Raw genomic sequence first — 6,282 nt, 5'->3', positions numbered from 1 at the left:
TTCATAATGATCTCTCATCTTTTAATTTCTTCCTTTGGTCCTAGTCCATCACTAGTTCTGGATTCATATCCACAAATAATCAGTATAATATGCTGCTTCAAAGAGTGGATAGAGAACTGACTTCATAGAAAGGAGGACTGCCTTTCAAGTTCTGACTGACACATACTGACAAGTCATAGGTCCACATAAAAAATTTTCTACTTCAACATTGCTTTCTCCTCTGTCCTTGAGTTGCTGGGCCTCTTTAATTTTTGACATTTTCACCTTGCTAACATCTAACCCTGGGGAACCCTTGACAACTTTTTTTGGTCTCCTTTTCATGAGTGCAGTACCAGTCATTCCCCAATTGATAAATGATCAAAGTATATGAAAAGGTAGTTCTTTGATGAAGAAATTAAAATTATATATAGTTACATGATAAAATGCTCTGAATCACTATTGATTAGAGAAATGCAAATTAAAACAACTTTGAGATATCATCTTATACCTATCAGATTGCCTACAATGATTGAACGGAAAAGTAACAAATGTTGGAGGAGATGTGGAAAAATTGGGACACTGACTCACTGTTGGTGGAGTTGTGAACTGATCCAATCATTTTGGAGTGCAATCTGCAAGTATTCTCAGAGTTATAAAACCATGTATATCCTTTGGCCCAGAGATACCAATAATAGACCTGTTTCTCAAAGTGATTAGAGATAAAGGAAAACAAATTTTATATGTTCTAAAATATTTATGGTAGCTGCTACCCCACCTCCCTATCCACCAGGTGGAGAATATAATTCAAGTTTCCCTATATTTTTCCAATATTCTTTCTCAACACCTATATTTGTGAATCTCATCTGGTATGAAAGGGTTTAACAGGGAGAGGGAGAGGGTTTCTGAAATGGAAAAGTCACAGGGGATCTCTTTAAATAATCTTTTCTCTTTTCATGGTCAAAAATGTCAAGGAAGGGTTAACAAGAGGTTGCTATAAGGTGCAAACCACTTACCTATTTTTTTTCTTTCTTTATTCTGGGATTGCTTCCAAACTGACTGCCATCCTTCATTTGCCCTAGAACAATGAAGCTTTTAATCTTGCCATTAACTTTTAACTTTTATAAAATTTAATCCTTATTTTTCCTTAAAACAAAGTCTTCAGAGTGGCACCTCAAAACTAAGATACTTCAGAAGGGAGGGAGTTTCTGGAATTATCCCAAAGTCTCAGAAGTTCTCCCCTACAATCTTAAGATGATTAATTTCCATACTCCTTAATCTACCAACATGTATTTTAGCAGTTCTGCAACTTTGTTTATATGACTTTATTTTTATAATTACAACATAGCCCAAATGACAAGAAAAAAGGATGCCTTACAGGGTTGGTTTTTTCTCTCTTTTCTTATAACCTAATCTCCCTCATAAAGCCTAAAGTGGGGGTTAGTCTTACTTACTGAGACATTTGCTTCAACTATGAAAGTTCATTAATCTTTCCCAGTGTTGTAAACTCTCTGGTTACAACCCTTAGAAGTTTTTCTAGCTGGCTGCATTTTAAATCTTTCAAGGTAACAGAATCTAGTTCACAATAGGAACACAACACAGACAGTCTACATTTTACAAAGACATAGATAAAACAACAAGACAGATACAAACGGCAGGCTAGCTCATCACACAAACATGACACAGACAGTCTTAACAAAATGTACAATTATAATTAGCCAGTTCAGCTGAGGCACACAAATTTCCAAGGCATACACAAATTTAATAGGGGCATTCGGTAAGGGAGTAGAGTCACTCAGAGAGGCCAACTAACAAGACGTGTGCAGTTAAGAAAGGATATCCTTACCAGAGTGATCTGGGATGAACCAGGTCCAGGTAGGGGCCCTGGAGTTTTCCATGCAAAAGAAGGTCAAGCTCAACCAAGGTAGAACTGGGAGAACTGCAGCAGGGACAAAAGCAGAGGACACACCAGACTAGGGGACGGGGCTGGACTCTGAAGAAATAAATTGCCAGTGGTGCCTAGTCTGTTCCCATTGGTACCAGATAGTTCAAAGACCCAGTTCCATATGCAATCCCACTTCTGACACCAATCAATATCAACTGAACTGGAACTGGCCTTTAATCTGTGGGGTGGCCAGAGCCAAACAAAGTAGGCTTGAGAGAGGAGAGTCAGGAATCTAACAGAAGTTTAATTTCAAAGTGAGGAAAATGCTTACAAGAAGTCTTCCTAAGAAAAAGGGCTAATGGCTTATGGCAGGGGTAGGGTTTTTAATCACAAAAACCACAGAAAGATAAGACCTAACACAGTCATTCTTAGGTCCTGAGGAAACAATTCCCATAGTTGGCATTTTTGGGGACAATACAGGAGTTCTTGGGTCCTGTGGAAACAGTCTCTAAGTTATTGGAATCATTGAGCCATGTGATGGATATCTCAAGTCTTAAGGGTCCTTGAGCCTTGTGGTTGTTCAGCAGGGTATAGAACCAGAGTCAGCATTTTGGGAACAGGAGTGCAGCACCTGTTTTAGTTCACTTAGAAGTCACAGGTGCAGGGATTGTTTAAAGTGTCAGGATATGTGATTTATCACTTTTTGCTATAGCATGTTGGCTGTAGTTCCACCTCTAGGGAGAGGATCCCCTGGGAAATAGAAAAATCATAAGTCCCAATTCTGGAGTTTTGCTGTGGCTGATACAATCCAGAGACTAACTGCAAAGGTTTGTTGTTATACCTGGAAAACAGGGTGTCTTCTAATATCTTGACAATGTCTTTGATATCTTCTTCTTCTTCAGATGCCTTGAGAATCAGGACTCAAATTTGTTTCACCTCTGTCACAAACCTCTTTGCTTTCTTGATCTAGTCTTATAGTTGCTCCTTTTCTTCTTTATTGCATTTCTGCTTCCTCTATAAACATAAGTATATATGAATATACACACACACATATATATATATATATATATATATATACATCATTGTAACTATGTGTATGTATATATGTATCTATGTATACACATACACCCTGTAACTATATGTGTGAATATATGTATCTATGTATACATACACATACACACACATACACATATATAGATATATACACACATACATACACATATACACATATAACAATATTTGGACTCTAATGGCCAAATGTGGTTGTTCCATTGACCTTAACAGCGAAAGATATTTGTTATAAAAAATCACTGAAGATCTTCTTTATTATCTCTTTGTCATCCTGTGTTCAGTTTCATCCTTGAGGTATTGCTTATTGTATGCTATAAAAGCAAGCACCCTGAAATACACAGGAGGGCGTGCTATCACAGGTTCTTTGAAATGCCCTTTTTTGGTTTATGCAACTTTATTGAAGAAAAAAATCAGTTACTAACAGAGCTATTAGTTGATCACTCATCCATTGACAACTTGCATCATTTTATTCAGTGCCATATTAAGCAGTGTATTGGAAGATAGATTAACTAATAACTCTAAACCTCCTAACAAAATTTAAATGAAAATTACAAAAAGTTCAAGACCCTATTTTGGAATACAAGGGGTGTTTGACTTCCAAATTCCATTCTCTGTAGAACAAGAATAGGTCATTTTATTGACATGCATAAAATACATCACATTTTCTGTTCTGCTGATGCCATAAATTCAGTACCAATTCTCCAACCACATCAGTTATAAGCATAAAATATATCACGATATATTTAAAATATATCACAATATATAATGATATATATTGTGAAAACCTCAAATCTCTAACAATGGAAGGCTTAAACAAGATGGATGCTGCTACAGTAATGTTGCTTCCTTTGATATGAAAATTTTGCATCCACCTCCCTCCCCCTCTGATAGTATCTTCAGCATCTGTTAGAGCAGTGAGAAAAGGCTTTAGTCTCATAACCAAGTTAGAGTGAAGACACTGGCCACATAATACACATGCTCCATTAAAAAAAAAAAATCTGACTCTTGGGCAATTGTTCTCTTGTAACTGCTTTACGGTTTCTAAAAGCAGTTATTGTCCAAAGCTGGAAGAACTTAAGTCTTCTCAGATAAACATGTGCATGAATGGAGGGAGATAAACAAAAAATAAAATTAAAAAAATGAGGTCTGATAGGGGAGCAGCCAGATAAGAAAATCAAAAAAGGAACAGTAGTTTAAAGTTTATTCCAGCTATAATGCAGGTTATTCTGACTTTAAGGTAGCATCACATGGCATACTTCTGAGTCCATTCTCAAGATATTCTATTGTACTTGTCTCTGTCTGTTTTATAGATCTGTGCAATCCCTGGCACTAAAGGGTCATCTGGGTTTGGATCACATAACAGTGAACAAATGGATAAAAGAACTTTAGAAATAGTTAAAGCAGGAGATCATTGTGATCTTAGAATATTGAGACAAATGCTGTCATTACTGTTAATATTTGGATGATAAATTCCTGCTGTAAATGCAACCTTAGGTGGTTTGAAGGGGTAGTCTGTAAGGAAATGAATTGTCAAAAAGAATACACTTGATATGAGCCTTGATATGAGCTGTCACTAGGTCCCATAATTGTGGCTTGCCAATGAAACATATCATCCCTAATTGGATCTGTAGAACACTGTGCTAGAGGATCATGGGCCAAATTGCTAAGTTACTCAGAGTCTCATCTAGCCAAATAACCTTCTTCCCATGACTGAGTCCCAAAGCAAAACTTCACCTCAGAGTACTTATACACTTTTCAGAGCCAGAGATCATGACCTTCTGACCCAGTGTCTCAACAGAAAAAAACCAAAAGGTATTTGGGATCTTCCTACAAAACAACTCCCCTAATCAAGCTTCCTTTAATGGGCAGACCCATTAATGAATAGGGAAGATCTTCTTTAGTCACATTAAAATAATTAACAATGCAAATATATGCTGTTTCTAGTTAAAGAAACTCTTGTTTCTGTACTTTACTCCTAATAAAGACTCTTAGTTGATAAAGGCAAGATTCAATCAGAGGCACTTGATTATACTAAAACAAAAAAATGCATTATCAATCCAATGTGTAACCATTTTCTTTATATTAACTCTCTATATCAATTCCTGTTACGTTTATGCATATAAATTTCCCTGGTGTAAATCAAATGCCATAATGAAGAAATAAACAACACCCCTCCAACTGTTTTAAACAGTAAATGCTCAATCTACTTGAATATGAATAGCTTTGCAAAATGTAATGGAAAAGTATTACTGTAGCTGTCTCATCAAATAAAAGAGGAAAAAACAAGTTGAAAGAACATTTACTAAGAAATTCAATAAGCAAAGGCATTTCAACGCTTTTTTTGTTGTTCTAAATGCCCTCTATAATGATATTCCAATCTAGCATCATTATTACCCAGAGTATGTAGGAGGTAGCTACACTGCTATTCACAGTTAAATGATATTATATCCAGGGCCATTGCCAGTCATTCTAACCTATGTCTTGCCACTGGACTCTGATGACTCTGGAAGAAAGAGTGAGGCTGGTGACCTTTCTACAGCCCTACCTCACTTAAATCCAACTCACTAGCAAGTAAAGGCATTACAGTCCTGTTATCATTGGACTCTTTGAGAATGAAGGACAAACAACAATCTGTGAATAGTACTAGCTGCACCCCTGAGGAGTCAAATGGCCAGTGGGGCTACTTCCTTCTTCCTCCTCTTTTTCTTCCTCCTCTTCCTCTTTCTTCTCTCCCTCTCTTTCCCCCATCCTCCTTCTCTTTTCCCTCTGTCCATGTGGGGAGTTATACCCTGACATGTGGTTTTGATCACTTATACTTGGCAAGATATCTTGGAGTTTGGGGACTAGATTTTTCCCCTGTATTTATTTGTTTGTTTGTTTGTTTCTCAAAAAACTGGGACAATGAACTCATTTGTCCCATGTAGTTTCATTCCTGATTTTTTGAAATATAGCTTTGGTAAAGCAGGCTTTGATAAAGACCTTTGGGATTCAAACGGAACCATCTGACTGTGCCTTTAAATATAAATCCCTCTGACTCTCACTAATTGACCAATAATAGGTCCCATTGCAAGCTGATTCATTGTTTGGGTTTTGGTAACTCAGAGGGAACATAATAGTAATTGTTCCTGTTCTGACCAGAAACTCAGAGGGTCTTCACCTTCCAAATGATTGTTTTAGGAAGTCAAACTAGGCCATCTTTTGCCTCAATTATAACCTAGCTTTTAATCACTGAATGGGTGTTGCCTCAGACAAACTGAGGTCTAAGAAAGACCTTAGCTTTGCATAGCCCTGCATCACTTAACTCCAATTCACTTGCAAGTCAAGACATCACCCTCCAGATGTCATTGATA

The 6,282-nt window shown here is 36.9% G+C and overlaps 1 pseudogene; it reads right to left on the bottom strand.

Annotated features, from left to right (window-relative positions):
* Positions 1 to 3,946: 3,946 nt before the first annotated feature.
* LOC140498412 (ubiquitin-conjugating enzyme E2 D3 pseudogene) lies at positions 3,947 to 4,540 on the bottom strand (annotated as a pseudogene).
* Positions 4,541 to 6,282: the final 1,742 nt, after the last annotated feature.

This window comes from Notamacropus eugenii, chromosome 4 (assembly GCF_028372415.1).
Source record: "Notamacropus eugenii isolate mMacEug1 chromosome 4, mMacEug1.pri_v2, whole genome shotgun sequence".
Lineage (NCBI taxonomy): Eukaryota > Metazoa > Chordata > Mammalia > Diprotodontia > Macropodidae > Notamacropus > Notamacropus eugenii.
This window is presented reverse-complemented; position numbering and strand designations above follow the sequence as displayed.